Here is a 12,433-nt window from a genome sequence, read left to right as displayed (position 1 = left end):
TTCATCCAGCCTTTTTCCCAATTCCCACTGTCTATCCATTGTAATTTTGGATAGGTCGGATCTAATCTCAAATGTCACATTTTCCACCCTTAATGATTTCTGTTTTAGTGCGCAACTCAATATTTTCTCCTTTAGATGATAGGTTAAGAAATTAACTAAGATTTTTCTCGGTCTTGTGCTGTTCGGCCGCCTCATAAAGGGGTCGCGGTGGACTCTCTGAATATCTTTTTCAATCTCTTCATTACTCTCTTCCAGCTCACAAACGGATTTAATTAGGGAAACCACGTATGACTTGAGATTTGCCACTTCTGCTCCTTCCGGCACCTTTAACAACTTTACATTATTCCTACGTGAGTAGTTCTCCAGTTGTTCAATCCTAACTTGTAATCCTTGCTCTTTTTCGTTCAAGCCTCGGATCTCATCTTTATGATGTTTCAACTCCTCCTTCATCCCCCCTACTGTCTCTTCCAATGTCTGGATCCTCTCCATCAAGTTATCAATTTTTTTTTCCAATGCCTCACAGGCCTCTCTGATTTCCCCTTGGTTGCACTCCAAGCTTGCAAAGCCTTTTTTTCTATCGTTCGAGATGGAGAGGATCACCTCCTCCATGGAGGGGCTGTACCTTGAGTCGGGGGTTGGGGGCCAGAGTCTGGTCTAGGGGAGGGCTGGCTACTAATTCTACCAGCACTTCTTCCTCATGTCGCGGGGTGGACAAGTTGCCACCTTGACTCGTCATAGAAACATCAAGACCAACCTGTATATTCTCTCGAAGGGTCAAATTATCAACTGGGGGGAGAGTCATCCTCAACCTCCTTGCCAGAGTCTGCACAGTTTCCAGTGTCCTTAACCATATAGGTATAAATTTTTCCTTGCCCAGGCACCAGCACAATATCCTCTGGCCTAGCCCTAAAGTAGGATCTTAGAGATGGTGTAAGTCTGTGCTTTATTTTTTGTCTCCCCTCAATCGCGTCTTTCTTTTTTTTAAATAAATAATTTGCCTGGTCCAAAGTTTTTCCCTTGGGCTTCCCCTGATTTCCGCCAACCGCCCTATCCCTTTTCTCCACCCTTAGCCCCAGCCCCCCTACCTGCAAGAAGCTAACGGAGGACTGGGGGGTGGAGGGCTCTTTTCTTCACGGGAACTGGTTGCGGCCCCAGCACTGCCCACCGCCTTACTTGCTGCTTTAAAACTCTCTAAAAAAGCGCACGTAACCGCGCTACCAGGCTCCCGGGAACCTTGCTAGTGCTGGCGCTGCCCGGATTCCCCCAAAGGGGAATCCTCGCCGAGCCTCTTCGCACCCGGCGGAGCTCCAGCGCGGCACGTCCCCAATGCCGGAGTCTCCCGCGGGTGCCTCGTCTGAACTCCAATGCGGCCGGCTTCCCAAAATTAGCGCGGCCGGCCGACACATTCAGCCGATTGCTGTGTATGTGTGCCATGCCCCCCTGGAACGGCAGAAGGCGCGTCTAACGAGCTACGGCCGTGACGCAGCCCGCCATGTGCTCCTCACAAACAGGCTATTTCCGGGCCTCCACCATCTTCCTTACCCAGCGATGCAGGTCCTCCCACCGTTTGTGGCAGTGGGTGTTCTGCCGGTCAAAGACCCACCAGGCTCCGCACCTCCTTGGCGATGGCACGCCAAATACCCTTTTTCCGATGGGCGCTGACCTGCAAGAAAAAGACAGGAGAAAAGGGAATTAGTAAACCGTCCAGACCATCACACTCATGGCCCACCATATCCCTCCCATCCCCTGACGCACATACATTGACCACCATACATGCAGCACTCTGGCAGGATGCCCCAGCCACCCCACATGTGGCTTTTACACACAGCACTTCATACATTCATGACCCACGCATCATGCTCACAGTGTTCTCACCTGTTTGTCTGGAAGACTGTAGAGTAACGTGTACTAGGGCAGGACCCCATCCACCAGTCTCTACAACTCCTCCGCAGTGAAGGCAGGGGCCCCTTCCCCAGACACATGAGCCATTGTCGCTTCCAGACACAGGTCACAGCAGTGTAGGTCCTCTCCTGTTGAAGGTCAGGCAGCAAGTGAGTGAATAGATAGAAAATGGCTGTCACGTCCATGGCGGTGCGTATGGTCACCGCCGGCGTACATCGCCATTGGCTCCTGGAAACCATAGGGCCTAATGACAACCATTTCAAAGTTGCGTGGCGGTCATCGACCGCCTACCGCAACGGCTCACAACGCCAGTGGAATTACCTCATTTCAACTTGTCCCTCCTCACAGGTCAGGCAGCCGCCATTTCAGGGGGGCACAGGCCATGGTACCTAACTGCGTCACCGCAGACATTGGCACAACAACTGACTCTTGGATTCGCATACTGGTTCTGTAAATGTAGAAATGCATCATTATTTCAATTGATGTGTGAATATGACCCTCTGCTCATCGTTTTTCTCCATAGGCTTCAACCGCTGAGGATGAGTATGAGATGGAGACATCCTCCAGTGTACAGACCCCTGGTAGACCTTGCGGCAATGGAGGACAGACACATTATACTAACATACAGACTTGATCGGCCACAATCCAAGAACTGTGTGCCCAATTGGAGCCAGACCTGATGTCAGCTATCCGCCACCCCACAGGTATCCCCCTTCTAGTGCAGGTCCTGTCGGTGCTCCATTTCCTGGCAAGTGGTTCCTTCCAAACAACAGTGGCCATGGCATCAAGGATGTCTCAGCCAATGTTCTCCAATGTGTTGACCATAGTGTTGTCAGCCCTGCTTAAACACATGCACAGCTACATTGCATTCCCCCAGGTGGAGGATTTGGCCAGAGTGAAAGCTGACTTTTATGCCCTGGGACACATCCCCAACATCATTGGTGCCATTGATGGTACATATGTGGCATTTGTCCCCCCCGGAGAAATGAACAAGTGTTCACAGATAGAAAAAGCTATCACTCTATGAATGTGCAGATGGTGTGTTTGGCGGACCAGTACATCTCCCATGTGAATGCCAAGTATTGTGGCTCTGTGCATGACGCCTTTATCTTGAGGAATAGCAGCATCCCATATGTGATGGGCCAACGCCAGAGGCCCCGGGTGTGGCTAATAGGTGAGGCCAAGGTACCCACCCAGTATATGTTGGTGTCTGGGTATGGGGTTGATCCTAAGGGTTAGTGTGTGTCGAACAGTTGTCCCTCGATATTTGCAGGTGACTCTGGTCCAACCTGAAATGGCTGCTGACCCCAGTGAGGAATGCCAGGACAAGGACAGAGGAACGTTACAACGAGGCACATGGGTGAACAAGGAGGATATTTGAGAGAACCTTCGGCTTCCTGAAGGCCAGGTTCCGCTGCCTTCATCTGACAGGTGGATCCCTGTACTACTCACCCAAGAAGGTGTGCCAGGTCATCGTTGCATGTTGCATGTTGCATAACCTGGCCTTGAGACGCCAGGTGCCTTTTCTGCAGGAGGATGAGCCTGGAGATGGTCTTGTGGCAGCGGTGGAGCCTGTGGACAGTGAGGAAGAGGAGGCAGAGGAAGAAGATGTGGACAACAGAAGTAATATCATACAGCAATACTTCCAGTGACACACAGGAAAGACACTGTAACTTCACTTTACTTTTCAGTTTTGTGTTGGACATTGTACATAGCAGCCTGATTTCCCTATTTCTATGGCCACTTACTGTACCCTTTGGCATCTCTACTTTCAGATCTCTGTGACCCACTCCGGCTACTGGTATGTTTACTGCTTCCCACTAAAGGTGATACCAATGTATATATAATTGTATATATGACTTGCAATGTTTTCAGAATGTTGTACTAATACATATTTCAATCATTTGACAGACTCCAGATTTGTATTTGTTCCAAGAGTGCTTATTTAAGGGCTCATACGTAGAGGGGGATGTGCAATGGGCTGAGGTGATGGTGGAGGAATGTCCAGTTAGAGTCCAGTCTCTTGGTATCACAGGTGCATTGTCCAATGGGGCATAGGAAGGGGAGTAATGGCAGTTCAAGGTGGACAGGATGGCAGAGTGGGACAGAAGGGTGACAATCTGGAGAGTCCTATTTCCTGGCGGGGGTCTTGGCAATGTTCTCTGGCTTCTGTCTGGATCGCAGGGACCGTTTGCAGGGTATTTTTTTCCTTCTGCAGGTGGTGAGGTGCTGGTGGTCTGTTGTTCCTGTGGCGGGGCCTCCTGTCCACTAGCCCCGGCGGAGGTAGAGGGCTTTTATTCTGTGTGGCTAGTGTCAGGGGCCCGTTGGTGTGCCACTGCCTCCCTCATTGTGTTGCCCATGTCACCCAGCACCCCTGCAATTGTGATCAGGATGGTGTAGATGTGTTTGAGGTCCTCCCTGATCCCCAGGTACTGTCCCTCCTGCAGCCGCTGGGTCTCCTGCAACTTGGCCAGTACCGTTGCCATCGTCTCCTGGGAATGATGGTAAGCTACCATGATGTTGGACAGGGCCCCGTGGAGGGTCGGTTCCCTGGGCCTGTCCTCCCCTTGTCGCATAGCAGCCCTCCCAGTTCTCCTGTTGTCCTGTGACTCTGTCCCCTGAACCATGTGCCCACTGCCCCCAGGTCCCTGGTTGTCCTGAGTTAGTGGGGTTGCCTGGGGTCCCTGTAGTGGTGGACACACTGCTGATTGACGTGTCCTGGTGACAGTGGTATTGGCCCGCTGGGTGCTGTGCTGGTGTTTCCTGAGGGGGGCTGCTCTGTGGTGGGTTGGGACTGTGGCCTGTCCCTCATGGGCCAGGTTGGTCATCGTGATCCAGGCGTGTAGAGCTGCTGTCATCACTGTGAGCCTCATCTAGGGGGGGACTGGATGTTGCTGGCAACTCCTCTCCGGTGACGTTAAGTAGGGGTCCTGTGGGGATGAAAATGCAGTGTTATTGTAGCTGCATGTGCCATCTTGTGCATGGGTGTGTTTCCCTGTATGGTTGTGATTGCTCTGTCAGCTTTGCCTTGTGTGAGTGGTGATTTTGTGGGCTGGGGGAGTCTCTCTACTGGGCATGCTGTGGTGATGGGTGTCCATGCATGTCTGTGATGGGGGTCCATGGATTGTTGTGGCATGCAGGGCTTGGTATTGGGATGGGTGGGTTGTGATAGTGGGGAATATGTGAGGTGGCGGAGTGATGGGGTGAGGGTAGGGGTAGGAGTTTGTGATGGCATGCAGGTAGGGTGGGGGATTTGACTTACCAGAGTCCAGTCCTCCTGCTACTCCTGCGAGGCCCTTGAGATGCATGATCGCCAAGACTTGCTCCTCCCATGTTGTTAGTTGTGGGGGAGGAGTTGGGGGTCCACCGCCAGTCCTCTGTACAGCTACGTGGTGTCTAGCAACCACGGAATGCACCTTCCCCCATAGGTCATTCCACCTCTTCCTGATGTCATCCCTTGTTCTGGGGTGTTGACCCTGTCCACGATTCTCCGCCATAGCTCTATCTTCCTAGCAATGGACGTCTGCTGCACCTGTGATCTGAATAGCTGTGGCTCTACCCGGATGAATTCCTCCATCATGACCCTTAGCTCCTCCTCTGAAAACTTGGGGTGTCTTTGGGGTGCCATGGATGTGTGGGATGATGTGTGCGGTGATGTGTTGTGGTGTGTGCTGTGAGGTGCGTGGATGGTGTATGGTTGATGGTGATCTGTGGCTCAGATTGAGTGGGTGCTCCAGGCTTGTGTCTCTCTCTGTTGGCAATTTCTTTTTGTTGTTGAAAGGGTTGTGTGTAATGTGGGTGGATGTTTTATATTGGATTGGGTGTGTGGGTGGGGTGTGTGTATGTGTGTCAGGTGTGTGTAGTTGGAATTGTCCAATGTGGTGTAGTTTTGTTAGTGTGTGTGTATTTTGAGCGCGGCGGTGTGTCACGCCAATGGTTTACCGCGGTTCAAAGACCACCGCGGTGATTCGTGGGTCCTGATACTGTGGGCATATTCCTGTTGGCGTAACGGTGTGGGTTTTAGTATCGCCAATTTATCACTGACCTTTGGTCTGGCGGACATGTGTGAGTGTCTGTATAGTGGCGGATTTCTCTGTGTGGGTCATAATAACCGTAGGGGTAAACCGCTGCAGTCGCGGTATCTTGGCGGCCGTCAGCACGGCGGTAGGCAGCATTTACCATCAGAGTTGTAATAAGGGCCATAGTCATAATATGTCAGGAGTGCACCCACTACCTACCCTTCTGCAAACAGTGCATTTGCATGTGTAAATCCAGTCCTACGCCACTAGAAGCTAAAATACTGAGGCTCAGTGAGTGAATGACTGTGCGCTCAGCAACACTGCTCTCCTGACACAATCTTTAAAAAACAAATCTACTGTATGACACATTTTAAATATGCTCTATGATGATCTGAAAGTGAATTTAGAAGTATAAACCCTTTTCTATATATGATCAGTATTTTAGTTAACACTACAAGCATGTTTGCATTTTAGGATCTTGTACAGTGCCCCATGGTCCATAGAGCTTCTTCTTGCTCTGTTAGAATGGTGAATGCTAATGATAGATGGACCAGAGAGTTGCAATGTGGACACCCTACTTCCAGTACCCACAGCAGCATCCTCAGGTACAGCCCCTGCCTCTGTTCACTAGTGCAAACTTCAGTGCTCAGCCACAGTTCACACCCAGACTGGTACAAGACCTGAGATCCCCAGGCAATGCCCCAACCTCTGTTCACCGACGCAAACTTCAGTGCTCGGCCACAGTTCACACCCAGACTGGCACAAGACCTGAGATCCCCAGGCCATGCCATAGCCTCCGTTCACCAACACAAACTTCAGTGCTTGGCCACAGTCCACACCCAGACTGGCACAAGATTTCAGATCCCCAGGCAATGCCCCAGCCTCTGTTCACCAAAGCAAACTTTAGTGCTCAGCCACAGTCCCCACCCAGACAGTCACAAGACCTGAGATCCCCAGGCCATGCCTCAGCTTCTGTTCACCAGTGAAAACCTCAGTGCTCAGCCACAGTTCACACCCAGACAGGCACAAGATCTGAGATCCCCAGGCCATGCTCCAGCCTCTGTTCACCAGCGCAAACTTCAGCGCTCGGCCACAGTCCACACCCAGACTGACACAAGATCTGAGATCCACAGGCCGTGCCACAGCCTCTGTTCACCAGTGCAAACTTCAGTGCTCAGACACAGTTCACACCCAGACTGGCACAAGACCGGAGATCCCCAGGCAATACCCCAGCCTCTGTTCACCAGTGCAAACTTCAGTGCTCGGCCAGTTCACACCCAGACTGGTACAAGACCTGCGATCCCCAGGCCATGCCACAGCCTCTGTTCACCAATGCAAACTTCAGTGCTCGGCCACAGTTCACACCCAGACTGCCACAAGATCTGAGATCTCCAGGCCATGCCCCAGCCTCTGTTCACCAGTGCAAACTTCAGTGCTCGGCGACAGTCCACACCCAGACTGGCACAGGATCTCAGATTCCCAGGCCATGCCCCAGCCTCTGTTCACCAGTGCAAACTTCAGTGCTCGGCCACAGTTCACCTAGACTGGCACAAGATTTGAGATCCCCAGGCAATGCCACGGCCTCTGTTCACCAGCGCAAACTTCAGTGCTTGGCCACAGTTCACACCCAGATTGGCACAAGACCTGACATCCATAAGCCATGCCACAGCCTCTGTTTACCAGCGCAAACTTCAGTGCTTGGCCACAGTTCTCAGTGCTTGGCCACAGTTCACACCCAGACTGGCACAAGATCTCAGATCCCCAGGCCATGCCCCAGCCTCTTTTCACCAGTGCAAACTTCAGTGCTCGGCCACAGTCCACACCCAGACTGTCACAAGACCGGAGATCACCAGGCAATGCCCCAGCCTCTGTTCACCAGTGCAAACTTCAGTGCTCGGCCACAGTTCACACCCAGACTGGCACAAGACCTGAGATCCACAGGCCATGCCACAGCCTCTGTTCACCAGTGCAAACTTCAGTGCTCGGCCACAGTTCACACCCAGACTGGCACAAGACCTGAGATCCACAGAACATGCCCCAGCGCAAACTACAGTGCTCAGCCACAGTTCACGCCCAGACTGGCACAATATCTGAGATCCCCAGGCCATGCCCCAGCCTCTGTTCACCAGTGCAAACTTCAGTGCTCGGCCACAGTGCACCCAGACTGGCACAAGAGCTGAGATCCCCAGGCAATGCCCCAGCCTCTGTTCACCAGCGCAAACTTCAGTTCTCAGACACAGTTCACACCCAGAATGGCACAAGACCGGAGATCCCCAGGCAATACCCCAGCCTCTGTTCACCAGTGCAAACTTCAGTGCTTGGCCAGTTCACACCCAGACTGGCACAAGACCTGCGATCCCCAGACCATGCCACAGCCTCTGTTCACCAACGCAAACTTCAGTGCTCGGCCACAGTTCACACCCAGACTGGCACAAGATTTGAGATCTCCAGGCCATGCCCCAGCCTCTGTTCACCAGTGCAAACTTCAGCTCGGCCACAGTCCACACCCAGACTGGCACAGGATCTCAGATTCCCAGGCAATGCCCCAGCCTCTGTTGACCAGTGCAAACTTCAGTGCTCGGCCACAGTTCACACCCAGATTGGCACAAGACCTGAGATCCACAGGCCATGCCACAGCCTCTGTTCACCAACGCAAACTTCAGTGCTCGGCCACAGTCCACACCCAGACTGGCACAAGACCGGAGATCCCCAGGCAATGCCCCAGCTTCTGTTCACCAGTGCAAACTTCAGTGCTCGGCCAGTTCACACCCAGACTGGCACAAGACCTGCGATCCCCAGACCATGCCCCAGCCTCTGTTCACCAACGCAAACTTCAATGCTCGGCCACAGTCCACACCCAGACTGGCACAATACCGGAGATCCCCTGGCAATGCCCCAGCCTCTGTTCACCAGTGCAAACTTCAGTGCTCAGCCACAGTTCACCCAGACTGGCACAAGACCGGAGATCCCCAGGCAATGCCCCAGCCTCTGTTCACCAGTGCAAACTTCAGTGCTCGGCCAGTTCACACCCAGACTGGCACAAGACCTGTGATCCCCAGACCATGCCCCAGCCTCTGTTCACCAACACAAACTTCAGTGCTCGGCCACAGTCCACATCCAGACTGGCACAAAACCGGAGATCCCCAGGCCATGCCCCAGCCTCTGTTCATCAGTGCAAACTTCAGTGCTCGGCCACAGTTCACCCAGACTGGCACAAGACCGGAGATCCCCAGGCCATGCCCCAGCCTCTGTTCACCAACGCAAACTTCAGTGCTCGGCCACAGTCCACACCCAGACTGGCACATACCGGAGATCCCCTGGCAATGCCCCAGCCTCTGTTCACCAGTGCAAACTTCAGTGCTCGGCCACAGTTCACCCCGACTGGCACAAGACCGGAGATCCCCAGGCAATGCCCCAGCCTCTGTTCACCAGTGCAAACTTCAGTGCTCGGCCAGTTCACACCCAGATTGGCACAAGACCTGCGATCCCCAGACCATGCCCCAGCCTCTGTTCACCAACGCAAACTTCAGTGCTCGACCACAGTCCACATCCAGACTGGCACAAGACCGGAGATCCCCAGGCAATGCCCCAGCCTCTGTTCACTGACGCAAACTTCAGTGGTCGGCCACAGTTCACACCCAGACTGGCACAAGACCTGAGATCCCCAGGCCATGCCACAGCCTCCGTTCACCAACACAAACTTCAGTGCTCGGCCACAGTCCACACCCAGACTGGCACAAGATTTCAGATCCCCAAGCAATGCCCCAGCCTGTGTTCACCAACGCAAACTTTAGTGCTCAGCCACAGTTCACACCCAGACTGGCACAAGATCTGAGATCCCCAGGCCATGCCCCAGCCTCTGTTCACCAGCGCAAACTTCAGCGCTCGGCCACAGTCCACACCCAGACTGACACAAGATCTGAGATCCACAGGCCGTGCCACAGCCTCTGTTCACCAGTGTAAACTTCAGTGCTCAGACACAGTTCACACCCAGACTGGCACAAGACCGGAGATCCCCAGGCAATACCCCAGCCTCTGTTCACCAGTGCAAACTTCAGTGCTCGGCCAGTTCACACCCAGACTGGCACAAGACCTGCGATCCCCAGACCATGCCACAGCCTCTGTTCACCAACGCAAACTTCAGTGCTCGGCCACAGTTCACACCCAGACTGGCACAAGATCTGAGATCTCCAGGCCATGCCCCAGCCTCTGTTCACCAGTGCAAACTTCAGTGCTCGGCCACAGTCCACACCCAGACTGGCACAGGATCTCAGATTCCCAGGCCATGCCTCAGCCACTGTTCACCAGTGCAAACTTCAGTGCTCGGCCACAGTTCACCTAGACTGGCACAAGATTTGAGATCCCCAGGCAATGCCACGGCCTCTGTTCACCAGTGCAAACTTCAGTGCTCGGCCACAGTTCACACCCAGATTGGCACAAGACCTGACATCCATAAGCCATGCCACAGCCTCTGTTTACCAGCGCAAACTTCAGTGCTTGGCCACAGTTCTCAGTGCTTGGCCACAGTTCACACCCAGACTGGCACAAGATCTCAGATCCCCAGGCCATGCCCCAGCCTCTTTTCACCAGTGCAAACTTCAGTGCTCGGCCACAGTCCACACCCAGACTGGCACAAGACCGGAGATCACCAGGCAATGCCCCAGCCTCTGTTCACCAGTGCAAACTTCAGTGCTCGGCCAGTTCACATCCAGACTGGCACAAGACCTGAGATCCACAGGCCATGCCACAGCCTCTGTTCACCAGTGCAAACTTCAGTGCTCGGCCACAGTTCACACCCAGACTGGCACAAGACCTGAGATCCACAGAACATGCCCCAGCCTCTGTTCACCAGCGCAAACTTCAGTGCTCGGCCACAGTTCACGCCCAGACTGGCACAAGATCTGAGATCCCCAGGCCATGCCCCAGCCTCTGTTCACCAGTGCAAACTTCAGTGCTCGGCCACAGTGCACCCAGACTGGCACAAGAGCTGAGATCCCCAGGCAATGCCCCAGCCTCTGTTCACCAGCGCAAACTTCAGTTCTCAGACACAGTTCACACCCAGAATGGCACAAGACCGGAGATCCCCAGGCAATACCCCAGCCTCTGTTCACCAGTGCAAACTTCAGTGCTTGGCCAGTTCACACCCAGACTGGCACAAGACCTGCGATCCCCAGACCATGCCACAGCCTCTGTTGACCAACGCAAACTTCAGTGCTCGGCCACAGTTCACACCCAGACTGGCACAAGATTTGAGATCTCCAGGCCATGCCCCAGCCTCTGTTCACCAGTGCAAACTTCAGCTCGGCCACAGTCCACACCCAGACTGGCACAGGATCTCAGATTCCCAGGCAATGCCCCAGCCTCTGTTGACCAGTGCAAACTTCAGTGCTCGGCCACAGTTCACACCCAGATTGGCACAAGACCTGAGATCCACAGGCCATGCCACAGCCTCTGTTCACCAACGCAAACTTCAGTGCTCGGCCACAGTCCACACCCAGACTGGCACAAGACCGGAGATCCCCAGGCAATGCCCCAGCTTCTGTTCACCAGTGCAAACTTCAGTGCTCGGCCAGTTCACACCCAGACTGGCACAAGACCTGCGATCCCCAGACCATGCCCCAGCCTCTGTTCACCAATGCAAACTTCAATGCTCGGCCACAGTCCACACCCAGACTGGCACAATACCGGAGATCCCCTGGCAATGCCCCAGCCTCTGTTCACCAGTGCAAACTTCAGTGCTCGGCCACAGTTCACCCAGACTGGCACAAGACCGGAGATCCCCAGGCAATGCCCCAGCCTCTGTTCACCAGTGCAAACTTCAGTGCTCGGCCAGTTCACACCCAGACTGGCACAAGACCTGCGATCCCCAGACCATGCCCCAGCCTCTGTTCACCAACACAAACTTCAGTGCTCGGCCACAGTCCACATCCAGACTGGCACAAAACCGGAGATCCCCAGGCCATGCCCCAGCCTCTGTTCACCAGTGCAAACTTCAGTGCTCGGCCACAGTTCACCCAGACTGGCACAAGACCGGAGATCCCCAGGCCATGCCCCAGCCTCTGTTCACCAACGCAAACTTCAGTGCTCGGCCACAGTCCACACCCAGACTGGCACAAGACCGGAGATCCCCTGGCAATGCCCCAGCCTCTGTTCACCAGTGCAAACTTCAGTGCTCGGCCACAGTTCACCCCGACTGGCACAAGACCGGAGATCCCCAGGCAATGCCCCAGCCTCTGTTCACCAGTGCAAACTTCAGTGCTCGGCCAGTTCACACCCAGATTGGCACAAGACCTGCGATCCCCAGACCATGCCCCAGCCTCTGTTCACCAACGCAAACTTCAGTGCTCGACCACACTCCACATCCAGACTGGCACAAGACCGGAGATCCCCAGGCAATGCCCCAGCCTCTGTTCACTGACGCAAACTTCAGTGGTCGGCCACAGTTCACACCCAGACTGGCACAAGACCTGAGATCCCCAGGCCATGCCACAGCCTCCGTTCACCAACACAAA

This window comes from Pleurodeles waltl, chromosome 1_1, assembly GCF_031143425.1.
Source record: "Pleurodeles waltl isolate 20211129_DDA chromosome 1_1, aPleWal1.hap1.20221129, whole genome shotgun sequence".
Lineage (NCBI taxonomy): Eukaryota > Metazoa > Chordata > Amphibia > Caudata > Salamandridae > Pleurodeles > Pleurodeles waltl.
Note: the sequence above shows the minus strand (reverse complement) of the source record.